A 16,388-nucleotide genomic window follows, 5' to 3' on the forward strand; every position below is an offset into this window, starting at 1 on the left:
AGCTATGTCTGACGCCATCTGTTTCCAAGCGTCCAGGCCTGTGCTACTTTGATCCTGGCTTGACGTGCTGCTTCCTGCCATACTGAAGTCTCCACTTTCATCCATTTCTGAAGGTCCGCCCACCATACCTGTACTTCCGGCCCGTTCTGTGCTTTCCACCCCATTGCTATTCTGCGCTTTGCCAATATATACGCCAAATCTTTCAACTGACATGTTTTGCCTTCTTCGGTGTAGCAAAGCCCCCCGCAGACAGGCCCTGGGAGATCCCATATCGAATGTAATACCCACTTGTGCTAGAGCTTGGGCTATCTCTTCCCAGTAATGTCTTATCTTTATGCAAGCCCAGAACATATGTACCAAGTCCGCATTGTTAAATCTGCATTTCGGGCAGTATTGTACTGGTACGTTACAAAATTTAGCTATCTTGTATAGGGTCAAATATGCCCTGTGAGGCACATACATTTGGATCAATTGTAATCTTGCGTTTGTAGGAACCTTATTGCAGTAAACCAATATCCTGCTCCATACCTCCACTGTCAGTTATTCTTGCAGATCTGCTTGCCAGCTACGCTTGGTCTGCTCTTGCGTCTCTCCCAGCCTTGATATTAGGGGTGTCACGGTATTACTTTTATGGCGGTACTATAACCTTCTTGCCAAATGACGGTATATCATGTTTATCGCGGTATAGCAGGTGGAGTTAACTAATCTTAAAAAATATTTTTGTAAAAGGTCATAAATTGTCAGATTTATCATCACAAACAAATCCAGGGCCGCAGGGCCAGAATTGGGCTTTTCAACATACTTTCCACTGAAATGCCACCCCTTGCTTCCACCAAACAACACAAACACACGTGTGGAGAGGAGGAGGGGGGGGAGCCCTGCTGCGACTGGCAAAGCAAACTTAATAGCTTTTCTTAAGTGGTCATGTAGGCTTTTAGCTCCCCCACTTTGTACTGGTGAAGATGAACATGTTGCCATCTTGATAATCTGCATGCCACAGATCAATGGAGGCTGATTGTAGTATGCACTTGTGCGCATACACACACACACACACACACACACTCTCTCTTTACGTTACAGCCTTTAGTTTACTTGCAGGCCAAAAGGTGTTCAGTAATCACGGACATGTTACCCTTTGGTATGACAGCAGGGAATACCCGCAGAGAGGAGTTAATTTTGCGGTGTGACTTATATATAAATTCAATGATAGAACCAGGGAAATCCCCCTTTGTCATATGTTTAGAAAACATTATCCATTATAAACATATAAACCCCAAAGCCACCAACCCAAAGTAAATCCTTTTCCTTCTTGGCACTATATTTATTCTACCTATTGCTCGCATATTGATTTTGTGTCAGGCACATGTAGTTTACGGAATGGCATTAAAAACTGCTCCAACTGAAACTACTTGTACCAAAAAAAACTAACTTTATTTTTACATTGCCTTTTTGCATTTGAACTTCTTTAACTTACCATTAAGTCAATGCTTTTTAGTAAACTTACGAATACATAGGCAGGATTTTCCAGCTGTAGCAAGGTAGCATTTTGAAACTTGTCTCTGCACATATTTAGCTGATCCTCCAGGAATCTAAGGTGGCTGCAGAATTGGTTTTTCATGGCGCTCACTCGTTGATCGCCTTGAATGAAAGAGCGACTAGTGGAAGTGTTAGAATGCACATTTTGAGCAATGAGCTTGCTGCTCAGTCACAGGTCATCGCTTTGAAAATTGGCCTCGACTTGCTTTTTTTTGGAACCACATGGCTGGACATCATGACCCCTTGCTGCGACAAAAAGTTTGTTTTGACAACTCTTTATCCCATTAAAGGGAGAAATGTCACTCATGTGCGGTCTGAATGCCCATGTCATTGTGTTTCTTTTGTCAAAATGTCATAGCCAACACAGACACACCGAAAGGTTGCATAGTGATCTAATCACTATAGCTTGTTTACCATCTGCCTGGTGTATTATGAGGGTCTGATATCGCAGTCCCCACTGACCATGTAATCCTAAAGGGACAGCGTTCAGTGGGCGCTGTTGATTTCTTTCTTGATTCTTGCAATACATGTTCATTTACCTTCTTAAAGAGAGTGGCAAAAAAAAACCTTTGAAAATGACAAAGTTAAAATACATATCGGCACACATATGGCCTAGACACCACCTCACCACAGCCCCATCATTACCATTTTCCCCAGGTCTGAGTGCATTACGACCCTTGTGATGCGAGTTCAGAGGGAGGAATGCTTTGCTTTCATGGGTGGTGTCACAAATTGAGACTAGACCTAAGAAATATTTTTCACCCCCATTGCTCTGGATACTTCAAATTGAATGTAGAATCTGTCCTGCCTGCTTGAGTCCAGTGCCATATGCAGAAGGCAGGTAGGTCAAGGATCAAGCAAAACAACAACTCTAGTGCCAATGTACAAATGTACAAATCTACACAGAGGACAGTCAGGGCAGAGGGTTTATTTACTAGCAGAAAGCACTGATAGGCCCAGTGTTCACACAGTCTACAGCATGGTCGGACCAGGGCATAACATTGTCTCGGGCCCCAACATAAAAGTGGCCCAGAGTTGCAAATGGGAATTCATTCCTTTTAGAACACTGTTTGAATAGTACCCAAGGGGGAGATTTCTGATAAAATGTGATGCAAATTTTACATTTAAAAGAATATTTATTCAGCAACAGTGGTCAAAATTATTAGCAGCATAGTGAAGTCACTCATCAAACTGGCAAACTTTGGCCAAAAAAGTGCCCCAGTCTGACCCAGAAAATGGCCCACACACGCATTTTGCATTTTTGGTTCGGCCATGGGCCTATTGCCCTAAGGACCAGTCCATGCCTGGTCTACAGAGCTAAAGTTGTTTGTCGACATGCATCAGAAGTGCATCCAGTTCATTCCCCCATTTGAATTCTGGGATGTGTAGCTCCCCATCTATCGAATTGGTGGGAAAACTACAAATCCCAGAATTCTAAGCTAAAACAGAACTGAATGGCTATCCGATCCATGACCATGAAAGTTCCTTGAATCTAAACATTGGGGAGAGTAATTCGATATGCATTACTTCACTGGGCATCCTTTTTTTTTTACAATTTGCACAGCCAGAGCAAGAGCTGTTCCAATGTGTTTTTGCTCCGTGCAGTAGGACCTTAACTTACTGAACTAATGGCACATGATGGCGGGCCCGGCTGAATCGATACATTTCTGTTCCTACTGGCTGAGTGGTTGCTAAGCAAAGTGCTGCTAGCGCCACTGTTTTGCAAGTCACTGAACATTTATTACATGTGTTTACATACGAACAAAAGGAAAAATAAAATGCTCACTTTCAGTTCAGGCCCTCAGCTCACCCTTGTGATGTCCCTGTGGTCTTGCTAATTGCAAATAAAAAATCGGGACAGTCACCATAGAAGATCTGACCTGTAGTGCAGAGCAGCAGGACTGCGTGAACATTTAAAATCTGTATGCTGCCTTTCAAATAAATAATGCCTGAAACAAAATAACTTTATTCTATTTTGCCCCTGAAATCCAGGTCTGGTGGAGTCTATGAACTGGAGTCTCCGGTATGCTAATAGAGCCAGTCAGTCAGCACATCGTTACCAGCTTTGCATGGGGAACACAAAGGTTCATGCACTGGGCAGCTTTCAACACAATTTGCGAAAAATGGGCTGATCTTTGACCCGACTCTAGTGATCACAGAGAAAGAGCAGTCACAGCAGCAAAGCTGCATTTACTAATGTGGCCTCACTTTCCTTATGCTCTTATCTGCCAAGCAAGGCCCCCTTGACAGACGGCACATCCAACAGTGCAAGACCAAAACTGCATGGCACTTGCTACTGCAGCCTTTCCAAATCAGATTGAAAAGCACACTTAACGGTATACCGGTATAAACAGCTTGATGGTTATTATTGTTCAATTAAGTTGTTCACGGTATCTTTAACGGTATACCGTTATACCGTTACATCCCTACTTGACATCAATGCCTGGTAAATACTCGACACTTCGTGTCCTCACTCGGAAATATCATAAAATGTCTCTATTGTCTCATCTACTTGTAATTCCTCGGTAGCCGTTGGCCACTACTGCCTAAGGCTAGTAAGGAGACTGGTATGTGTAAGATGTTGGCCAGATGTATCCCTGTATCCTTGAAACTTTTCGGCATCTCCTCACTTAACACACCTCCCACCGTCGCCAGCCGCTTTGGTTCCCAGTACTTTTGCACATTTAGTCTTAATTGTCTATCTTCCCCTATGAGTGTCACCAACAGGATCTGCAGGGAATACGGCATAGACTCCCCTATCAACCGGCAAGCCCTGCGACACATTACCCTACCAAGCCTCACCAACAAAGGAGGTCACGAGTCACAGGGCTCAGATGCTCCATATCACCACTTTCAGAAAGAATGGGGCACACACTGTCTGTAACAGCTGTGTCTCTTGGTTCAGTTCGTCAGACAGCCATTTGGCCAGAAACTGAATTTGGCTCGCTGTGAAATGTACCTCAAAATTGGGCACTCTAATCTCACCTTTGTCATATGAGTTCTGAAGTTTCTTAAGTGCCACTCTGCACCTCGAGTTATGCCACAAGAAGCTACGACATATACCATCTAGTCTCTTGAAAAAGCTTTTTGGGATTTCATATGGGGCATTGGCAAAATAATGGAGAAGTCTCGGAAGCACCACCAACTTCAACAGTGCGCTTGCCCCATCAATGACAATGGCAACCTAACCCAGAAGGTCATGGAATTCTCAAATTTGCGCACTGCTTTCAGTTTGTTTTGTGTGTTTTCTGTCCTAGGATCAAGAAAAATGTCTACTCGCAAGTAACGAAATGCGTTCTTTCCCACCTAATTGGTAACATCGGCAGCGCTTGCACTGGTTTCCCCTTGTATCCCCCCAGAGTAAACAAACACGATTTCTGCACATTGATCGTTTTTCCCGATAGGGCCACGTAACGCTCCAACACATCCAGAATATATTGTAAATTGGTTTCGAGATGTTGTAGGTACAGGAGCATGTCATCAGCATATAGGGAAATCAAGTGCTGCCTCCCCAGTGCGGCTATGCCTGCCTCTAGATATTACACCTGGAGATATACTGCCAATGGCTCCAAAGCCAAGATGAAAAGCATTGGGGACCATGAACATCCCTGTCTTGTACCCTTGCTTAATTGCCACTGTTCTGAAATGAGTGTACCCGTTTTCATCCTAGCCGTCGGTTCGCTATATAGCAGCTTCACCCATTTAATATACATTGGCCCATGCCAAATCTCTTCTCTACAGCACTGCTATTAACCATGGCCATCTGACAGAGTCAAATGCCTTGACTGTATCAAGGGAGGCCACTGCCAATGGTTGTGTGTTTCCCTGGGTAAAATCTATTATGTGGTGCAACCGCCTAAGGTTGCTTGTGATATTCCTCTGTGGGACGTATCCCAATTGATCTGGGTGTATGAGATTGGCTATTACCGGCTTAAACCTGTTGGCCATTAGGGCTGTGAGAATGTTCCCATCCTGGTTAAGCAGAGAGAAGGGTCTGTATAAGCCACACTCCATATCCGTCTTATTGGGCTTCAAGAGGGGGATAATTATTGACTCATTCAGCATAGCCAGCAATGGGGCCATGACCTCTGCTCTGTATTCTTTGTAAAATTTGCTGGGCAACCCGTCTGCCCCCGGGGCTTTGCCCGTCGGCAACTGCCTTATGATGTGTTCTAATTCCTCTGTAGTTATGGGGGTTTCCAGCCTGTTAAACTCCCCTACGTTTAGCTTTGGGAGGACTATTGGTGAAAGTGCCTCTTCTATCTCCGACATTTGGCATTCTGAGGTTTCTTCATATAGCTTCCTATAATAATCACAAAAACATCTATTCAACCCTTCTTGCATCTCACAGAGCACCTCATCTCTACCCACAATCAAACTTATCAACACTCGCTTGTTCTCACTTTTATGAAGCCAGGCCAACACGCACCAAGGCTTGTCCTCTTCTGTATGTTGTTGTTTCATATATTTTTTGTAACTCAGCATACCCAGCCGATTCCAGTGCTCCAGACATTCTTTCTGTAGGCGGGAAACTTCTTGGGCCCTCTCTGTGGACCTATCCCTGACCTCTCTATGAGTTCCAGTTTGGATTCTGCTTTACGTAGGTCTCTTTATATAGTGTACTGTATTCCTTTTGTTTTCACTATAGCCTTCCCTCTAACCACAACCTTAAATACTTCCCATAATGCGCCTGCTGATCCTACACTACCTGTGTTATATTTGAAATATTCTTTCAACCCCTCCCATAGGTGTTCACGGAACACATATCATTAAGTGCTCCACCCCTAAGACTCCATGTCGGGACCCCAGCTCAGGGGGCGATAAACTGCCACGTGAACTCTAAGGGGGCATGATCCAAAAGTACCTGCACTTTATAGTCTGCCCCTTTGAATTCACCCAGTATCTCTTCTCCTGCAAACACATAATCCAACCTCGTGTAGAGGTGCTTGGGAGCCGTATAATGTGAGTATTCTCTACCGAGCAGGTGCAGCACCCTACATATGTCAGACAATTTAAATGCATGCAACAGCATATTCAAAGCCTTGGCCGAAGGGGCTGAGTATGTGAGTTTATCATCTGATCTGTCCATTACCGTGTTAAGCGTAAAGTTAAAATCCCCCCCCCCATAACAATGTGCCATCCCTGTAGGAACTGATCTGAGGATATAGCGACCGGAAATAGGCTACTGTATCCTGATTCGGTGCATACGTGTTAATGATGCAGATTTCCCTCTGCTTCACCAGTCCCTGTACTACAATCATTCTACCCTCCTTATCAAGGAAGGTCTTAAGGACTCTGAATGGTACTGTCAATGCCACCCATATCAAGACCCCTCTGGCATAAACTGAATATGCCAAACCTAGGGTTGTGCCCCCCACTTTTTTACTAAGGTCTTTTTTCTCTTTAGTGAGGTGGGTCTCTTGCAGAAGAGCAATATCAATTTTCTGACATCACAAGTAAGCCATTATTCTATTTCATTTTATATACTTGACATTCCAGGATGCTATTTTAAGTTCCCCCATCCCACATAATGGTACAAGCATATGTTACCTCTCCATTGCCTTTACTTAAGTGTTCCCTTTGTGGTTCTGTAGTCTAACTCCCTTATAACTACCCACACCCCCCTCCTAACAATTGCCTAGCTCAAAGCTTTGTGCTCAGGCATCCCCATGTCTCCCTCCTACTCCAGTTACTTGTGCTGGTGTATGAAGTGCAGCGGGAGGATACATAACCGCTAGTATCCTAAAACAATCTAATCTAGTCTAAGGTGTAGGGTGCTTCCTCCTGGATGCGTTCCCGGTTGGGCCCAGCTCCAGTGGTTCCTGCATTTTGCCACAAACAAATTTGGCATATGTGACTCTTCTGTGTCTCGGTTGTACTCGATTGTAATCCCATGGTTGTTATCCTGCATCGGTATCCAGTATCTACTCAGTACTTTCAGGTATGTCACTCCTGTCCGTCTCCTGGTCATCTGCTTTAGCTGGTAAGTTATCTGAATCCATCCACTTTTGTGTTTCTTCTCGGGTTTTGAAGAAAATGGCACGACCCTTGTGTATGACTTTCAGTCTGGCTGGGTACAACAGCATGTATTTGAGATTTCCTACGCGTAGCCTCCTCTTGACTGATGTGTAGCTCATCCTCTGTTTTTGCACCAGGAAGGTGTAGTCCAGGTACGCTGTGATGTTGGCCGATGCTCTTTGGATAGTTCGTCCTTTGCGGAAGTGTTCCAGGATTTTTTCCCTGTCTTTATAGTTTAGTATCGGGGCTATCATGGGCCGAGGTGGAGCTCCACGTGGCGGTTTTCTTGACAGGGCCGTCCCTCCACCGTAAACCCCTGAGTAAGGACTCCAAGGCCAATTTCTTGCAGCAGCATATTTTCTACAGAGTTTGTTGGGTTTGCACCTTCTTCTCCTTCCGGAAGCCCAATGATTTGTACGTTGGTTTTCCTTGCTCACCCTTCTGCTTCCTCCACCCTGTTTTTGAGATTCCGCTCTTGTTGTTGCAGTACTGATACTTCCCCGGAGTTATCTTTACAGTTACTACTGTTGTCTGCTATTTCTTTTTCCAGCGCTCCTACACGTTCTGCCAGCGACCTCGCATGTTGCCGCAGGAGGTTAACATCTAAACTAATAGCGTAAATTTTAAATTCCAGTGTGGATTTTAAGGCTGCTATGGCTTCCAGGACCTGTTGGTCTCCCCCCACCGGGGTCCGTTCACCCTGAATCGCGGAGGTCGTTGGCTGTGTGCCTTCTGATGCTTGTGCTGGCTTGGCAAACATGTTTATAGTGGGCTGCTTTGCCTTACTCTTATTAGCCTTAGACGTCATGGCTGCTACGTACTGCGCTGCTGCGCTCTTCACTACCCAGACTTGCCTTTGTCCTCTACTGTTGTCGTTGAGGTCTGGCTTCTGCTGGTGGGGCTGTACTCATATTGCTCCCCTTGTTGCTACCCCGTGAGCATCAGCTGGGGTTATTTTTTTCTTTGTTGCTAGTTGTGCTGCCCCTCTCAATTGTCTTTTCAGCCCTTTTTTGAAACAGATTGTGGTGCCCGTTCACTCTCACGGGAACTTGTGCGTGCTTTCCCGCCCTCTGCTGTATAGGACCTTGTGATTTGTGTGCTGAAAATCTTCAGACATTGTTCCTTCTTTGGGACTTGGTCATGCATCTACTCATAGCTATTGAGTGTTCTTATTGTTTTACAAGACTTCCCGCTCCCCAGACCCCCTCAGGCCCTCCGAGTTCCTTGTGGCTCTTCGATTTGCTGCATCTATGGCCCTGATGCGCTACGGCCTACAGGCTGCGTGAGTTCGTTTGAGAGTGTGTCCTCTCACAGAATCAAAAACAGCACCTTGACTACATGAGTGTGCGATTGCACTCCATTTGTTGTAATGTGCTCCACAGTTCTCAGCTCGCAGTTTGCCCCTCTTACTTGCCGGCTTTTAATGTCCAGTGTTCCCCTCCACCTTAAGTTCTGGCTTCTTTAGGCTGGGAACCTCCCCTCTCTGGGGTGACTCCCAATCCTGCGGGTCAAAAACTGTGCTGCAGACCAGCCTCCTGGCTCTTCATACTCTCTCGGGGTGCTTACGCTGTATGACCCATCTGCATTCCCCGCTTCCATGTGTGCCATTCTCACCTTGTGTCCCTGGTGTCCCACCATGCAGTCTTCTTCCTCACTATTTTCAATATTGCGTTCTGAGGTCTACCTGGGCAGGGCTCTGCACGAGCAGTTATGGTTATGTGCTCGACCTCCAGTGTTCTGTTTATCCACTAGGGTGTCCTCTGATGAACGTGTCATGGTCAGAAAAAATTACTTATATGACCTCTTCCCCACTTGTGCCTTGTGGACACCTTCAGGAGGTCAATATGAGAAGGCTCTCCCTCTATTCCACGAGCCTGGTGTTTTATTGCCTGCTTGTGTATTCCAACTCTGAACCCGTTACACTCCACGGCCCCCACTGCACTGTGGGAGGATTGTGTGGTTGTGCCGTGTCCTACAATAACTCCCCCAGGCTCGACTGCCCACGGCTACACACCTTCAGCCATTCTTTGTGGCCCATGGCGCCTCCTTCTCACATGCTCCCAGTAACAGTGTTGATGGGGGCTGGCTCCAGTGTACCCCCCAGGCTGCGGTGTTATGCTCGCCCTACCACACCAACTTCTGCCTGCAGTGGTATGCGCAGGCTCCACTTTCGTTACCTCCAGTCCGAAATCCGAATGTGTGAGGCCAGGAGCGGTACGGGCAGGCGCAGGGCTCTAATCCATGCCGCTCGTATATACCTCACCACCGTGGGTCCATCCGGTGCCCCGTCTGTGCAGCCTCACACACGTTCTTCTTGCAGCCATTCCCAAAGCCCCAACTCAGCAATCGTGCTCTGTAATCACTCTGCTGCTGTCTGCCGAGACACTGCATACATTGAGTTCGCTGACAGTATCTATTCTGCCTCTCCCGAAACTATATGTAACTCTTGTCTCCGACGTGCCACCCGCTCTGGTCTGGCCCAATCAGAACAAGCTGCAGGTCCGCTTGGAGCTTCCCACCAGCTCTCTTCCGACCACCGGTAATACTCTGCCTAGTCAGTGTGATACAGCGGCTACTTTCGGTCAGTCCTTTGTTCCTCAGTGACCGCCATCTTGCTGCCTCCTCTCTGTGTCGGGCCACCAGCTCCTTGCAGCTCGCTTCCCGTTATACTTCCTTCATTCTGCCCAGGGGATACTCGTAGTTATGCACAACCTCTTGATGTGCTTGCAGGATTAATTGCTATGCACAACCGCACTCTGCAGGCTCTGTCTTTGCATAGGATCATTACCAGGGCTCAAGTCGAGGATAAACGCGGGTGGACGGAGTCCCCCCACTTTTTTCAGAGGGTGGACTCAGTCCCCTCCAGCTAAAATGAGAAACATTGGATGTCTTCTTTGAATTTATTAATTAACGCTGATCTCTGCGATCGAACCGCAATCAGGAGGTTTGAAGGCCGACCCTTCACCACTGCACTATATAACCTGACGAAAAATAACTAAGAACTAAAGGTCAAATCTCCCATTTTGGTACTGCATGTTCCCGGGAAAACATTTATATTGGTTCTTGGAGTTTGAAACATGCACACCTTTTAACGTTTTCAAAAACACTACTAGAAGAAAATATCCTCTCTTGGTTTTGTGTGTGTTGATTTTATGAAAGGCACATGCCATTTGTCCTGTGCAATTTGGGTGGTTACGCAAAGCCAATTTAATGAAATGGGCCTATTTCATCTTGATATGCTAATTTCTGGCGACGTTACATGCCATTGCATTTGTTGATGAGTCCACCCACTTTTATTTTTAGGTCTTGGCCCCTGAAGGATCAGCAGGAGCTCTTGGAAGTGCATCCTACAGCATGGCTCCTTTGCCGCACCCCCTCCAATTGGGAGTACATATCTTAGCCATTCTTACAACTGTCTGTGATTTTGTGGTTCTATCGAAAACTTTGCATTCCATTTTTCTGGACCATTTCAGAAAATCGCAAGGTTCATTGAAATCCGTATAGGGCTAACTCCTGAAAACCTTTTGTCTTAATCAGGGCAATTTCATTAGAGTTCGGGAGAGTGTTCACTTTACTTTTATTGGAGCTTTTAAGGAATAGATATGAAAACATATGGCGTCTTTCCACATCGTTTGAGATAATTTCAAATAACTTTCAGAGACTTTTCAAGAGCATTGTGATGTATTATGAGAAGCATTTTCGAGTTACTTTTGATATAAAATAGGGTAATTTGTGACTACATTTGAAAGTTTTCCAGTAAAGAAGAACTCATTGGGTTTGCAATTCCCTTTCATTTCTGAAAAATTGTGCGTGCAAATCGAATTCAATAAAATAAATAAAAACATTAAAGAAAATACAACCAGGTTAGGAATTGCAAGTGACGGTGTAATGCCGAATCAAGATTGCCTATGAGAAGGGATTGTTCAATCATACAACAAAATCCAGACTTTGAGAGAAGGTGGGGTTATTAGGTGGTGGGGGAAGTGTATTGCTTATGATGTGAGGGATGGCAAAATACTAAACGTGATACAATTCATAATTAAAAACAAACAAGTAATTACTGGGTGGGAATCCAGCATATAAGTTATTTTTTGGTTTATTTTACTATTCTTCCTGCAACATTTTGCATTATTATCAGTGAACTGTTATGACCACTTGGACTACCATATATCACATGAAACCGTCACTTCTCTAGTCCCTCTCTCAGAACTGGGGAGTAGGCTGTGCATACTGGAAAACACATGTTACTGTTACTCCAGGTAATGTCTATGTTATAAGTCTGTGTGCTAGCCATTGTTGCTTCTAACAACCTTTGTCAGGGTGGTTCGAATTTTCGTGGATTGCTCACTATTTTTTGACTAATCATGATATTGTTCAAGGCTTTCTACCTTTCTGTTTTTTATTTGATATGTGTCTAAGGACACACGCAACTTCTTGTCTGATCTCTTTGAATTCGTCTCCAAGAACAAGTGCAGCCATGTCCCCATGAATCAGTGCTCCATTGATTCCCATTGTAGGTTACTGTTGTCGTGGCTGCTGAGTAAAGGAAGAGCAGGAGGCAGAGGCAATGGGTAGCCTGGTTCATTTTTCACCAATATCAGGAGAAAAGATCTGCCTCTCAAGAGTTCCCTGGTCCAAATGTCAACCTAGGAACTCAAAGAAGACGTTTCAGAATACACAAAGGATTGAACTCATGAAATCACAGTCCGAACAAAGACATCAAAACAAAGGCATAGGATTCAACATCAACATGCACGTGCGTGTTTTCAATGTCACTAGGCCTAGTAAGATTGTTGTTTGTTCTCCCTTGTTCCCCTCCCTTGCCTAGTCGCGCTCTGAAACATTTGTGTACAAGCGCAATACAAATAAAGTATCAATATCAATATCTTCCCTTACTGTATTACAAATTGTAGGGTGGCCTAACACAGAAAGATAGAAGAGAATGCAGGTGTTGCAGGGGCCACCCTTAAAGGGGCCGCTACATTTTGGGAACTGGCCTGCTGTTGCACTTCATCATACTTCGAACTGAGAAACGTGAAGTCTTTTAGAAGCCCCTGTAACAACACGGATGCTAGGTCTTGCAATTACTCCTTTGGGCATCTCACCACAACAACCCTTGCCATGCTCCATACGCCAACACCACTGTTGACAATGCAGTTCTCCCTCCCTTCTCGGAATAGAACTGGGTTGGAGAACTTTCTCAACCTCTCTGAGGGCAAACAGAAAGCTTGACCTTGACAAACACCATGACCCACACAGCCTTAACAAACACAGCTGTCAGCAAACATATTACTTATCTCTGCCTGCCTATGCTCCAAATACTGTGTGTGACAACAGAATCTATAACTGGCTACCCCCTCTTATGAAAGACCAACAATATTTTAAATCTGGTTCCTATGCCCCTTCCTCTCATGAGCCCCCTCCAAAACAGAATGTGGCATAGTGTGGTAACAACAATGATTGCATGATAGTCTACAATGACTTCCCCCCAATGAAAATCGCCTTCATGGTCTCCTTCAGCATGTGCAGGGATTCTAAAGTGCTCTATGCCCCAATACTGAAGAAAATCATCCATTACCATTGAACTGAATTGGACTCCATTGTATAAAATGAGAAATTCAGAGCACCCCTCCCTTGTTATTACTGCTCGCATGAACGGTATGACCTTGTTCTTTGTGGGGGAATTGATCAAACCTACCACAGGCCACTCACTCTGACAATAGACAAGTACAATGGTACACTTTTGTCCATATACCGTTTTCCCAGTAAACTCACTTGCCCCACTATGACAAGCTTTACCTTGCTTCAAGCTATGCCAGGCAATTCTACTGGCATGACGGTCGGACCCTCACATGGGGTCTTTGTTTCTTCCTGCAGTGGCCTTGTACCCCTAAACCGGACCATCCACAACCCATTCCACCCAAGCCCACCAGTGCACACTCACAAGAAAATGTTTGGATACCGAGAACACCATGACATCTGGGAGGTCTGCATTAGCAAAACCTGCTCTCATTTTCTGTGGGGAAACAATCTTACACCTTTGGAAGACCAAGCCCCCTTCCAAAGAGAGTTCCTCTTTTATTTGTTAAGAGGGACATATTTCCAGGTCTATCACTTTGACAACGAATTGAAATATTGTGGCTAAGAAACTGCCTCAGCTCCAACCTCTCCGATGCCTCCATGGGTAAAATGGCCCAAAGTAAACTCGGCCCTCCGACAGGCTTCTATGAAAAATATAGATAAACTTATTTCAGCACCCCCTCACTCACCAGCAGATGGGCGAGGCAATATGTCAAATCATTTGTTTGCATCGGGAGCAGTACATCTGTAGCCTGTAATGAGGCTCATTTAAGTCTTGGATACTCACACACTGGTTTTGACAGCCTTCTACACAAAGAGTGAGCTCCACAAAGACTGTCAAAATATCCCAGTAGATCAGACACATCCCATATATGTTTTGGGTCTGAGCTGCACCCAAACCATAGGCACTGGCATCAACCATAATGACACTGGAACATTTAGGGTAGAATGGATGATGCATGAGTGCTTACACTTTATGGTGGTTCATGTCATAACAATTGCATTCCTTCTCCCCACTCCAACTTTACTCTTTTCTGCATAAGAGCAATAAGTGACCTCATAATGTTGACAAAGATGTGCCCAATCTTTGATTAATGCAGACGGTCACACATAATGGTATATAACTGTTTAGCATTCTCAGATTTGCAATCTTTGCCAATGGCCTGGAGAAGATTATCCTTGGTTTTAACCCTGTGTACTAGTGGTAATCAACCTTTGTTTTAAACTGAGCCCCCACCCACTTTTGTAAAAAGATTGTTTCTGGTCCACACACATCCTATAACTGCTTGTATTTTCTATTAAACGTAGTCACTGTAATCTATTTTTAAAGCCATGCCCTCCCCTAAACATTTTATGGGGATCCCTATGGGGGCCATCCCGACAGTATGAAGACTATTGTCCTAAGAAGATATAGTGTGGCCCTGAAAATGTACTTCACCCTGGAATAACTTGCAGTACAATCACCCAACTCATTGTGTCCTTGTATTTATCCACTATGGCCGTGCTCACCAGGATACATTCATGGATGCACACCACCACTGTGATCTCCCCTGGCAGTTTGGACATCACCCTTTGGAAAACAGAATCAGACAAAGGTAATTCAAAGGGCATGTCGCAGGACTTGCATATGATGAGACAAAGGTGGTGTATGCCCTCAACTCTTGTCCCCAGCTGGACCACAACACAGCTCCACCATTCAGTCTTATCTGGTGATTTAAGAGCCTCATGCAACCTAATGTCTCTGAAAAGAAGTCAAGAATTGTGTCCACAATCTCCATTTCTTCGTTGACAGGTCCATTATCTTTTGCTTGAAGGATAAACACTTCAGCCACTGCATCATGCTTGATGTGAAGGTCAGCCTTTGATTTCCTATAGTGAACAGCCCCAGTGAACCGGTCCTATGTGTATTTGACTTTGACTTTGCATTTGGTGGGCACAAGAGGCAAATAGGTACCCTGTCCCTAATGCAGTGCCATATTCTCTGTTGCTTTCCAGTGGGATTGAGAGTAGATGTACCCTGCTTCCAAAATGAAAGAATTTCTGTACAGGTGACTCTTTTAACAATAGCAGTGGGGAGCATCTCTTAATTCCAGTTCATATCTCTAGCCTGTCTCATAATCTGTTCTACCTCCAACACATCAGGTTTTGCACACTCAGAAGCAGCCATTTTCCTTCATCTTCTCAGTGCTGGTCATGCCTCATCAACACGTGCTTGCATATAATATGCAGCTTCCCAGACAACAGTTTGGCACAGCAACAATGACATGCCTACTGGACCCAGAGTGTCCAACTCTATAGCACGCATGCAGGTGACATATTGGAATGCCTTATTGTGTTGGCCATAATAAATCAGCAGAGTGCAGTAGATGAATTAACAATGAGCCTGCTTGTGCTGCCATAGAATTCGAAGTAAGCACTTTTACCAGTAAAGCATGTCAATGTACTTACAGATAAAAGAAACTATAGGGACATTGAAGATTATCGGGAAATGTGCAGCACTATGCAGCAAGAACTAGTAATGCCACAACAAATGTTTGCATCATTTGGGAGGAACGACAGTTGTGAGGGCAGTGAGGCAATTCAACTTAAGAAGCCCTACTTAAGAAGCCCTCCAGGCTCTTTTCCTTTTCAGTTGGTGAGCAGGTGCAAGTGGATCTAGGTCACCTGGCCTAAGCCCCGCCCACCTGTCAATCATCTTAAACTGTTGGTGCCTTCCTGGTCAGTTGGTGAGCAGGTGCAAATGGATCTAGGTCACCTAGCCTAAGCCCCGCCCACCTGTCAATCACTTTAAAATGTGTTGGTGTCTTCCTGGTTTGCCACTCTTTTTCCCTACTTATGCAGCCCTCTAACCTATTTCCCTTTGCAATTGGTGAGCAGGTCCAAGTAGATCTAGGTCACCTGGCCTAAGCACCACCAATTTTCTTAGCCCTGCCTCTTCCTTTCCGCTCTTAACTATTAGATCAACAGCGTCTCTCGCCTGTGCATCCGAAACGAAGGGCAGATGAAGAAAAGGGCAATTCCTGTTTGGGCCTGTTCGAACCAGAAGGACCCAGGGCTGGAATCCCTGCTCAGACAACAGGTAAGCATACACCAGCATGTGTTTACTCTTTCTGTCCCCACAGGCCATCCCCACCATCATCAGACAATGCCAACTTCTCTGGTGCGGGGTGAGGACAGGTGCCCCGTGGCCACAGTAACTGGTGCATTTGTAAACGTTTTATTCTCGCGTCACAGCTCATCTGTGCCTGCTACTA

The sequence above is a fragment of the Ambystoma mexicanum genome, chromosome 12 (genome assembly GCF_040938575.1).
Source record: "Ambystoma mexicanum isolate Mex_15411 chromosome 12, UKY_AmexF1_1, whole genome shotgun sequence".
Classification (NCBI taxonomy): domain Eukaryota; kingdom Metazoa; phylum Chordata; class Amphibia; order Caudata; family Ambystomatidae; genus Ambystoma; species Ambystoma mexicanum.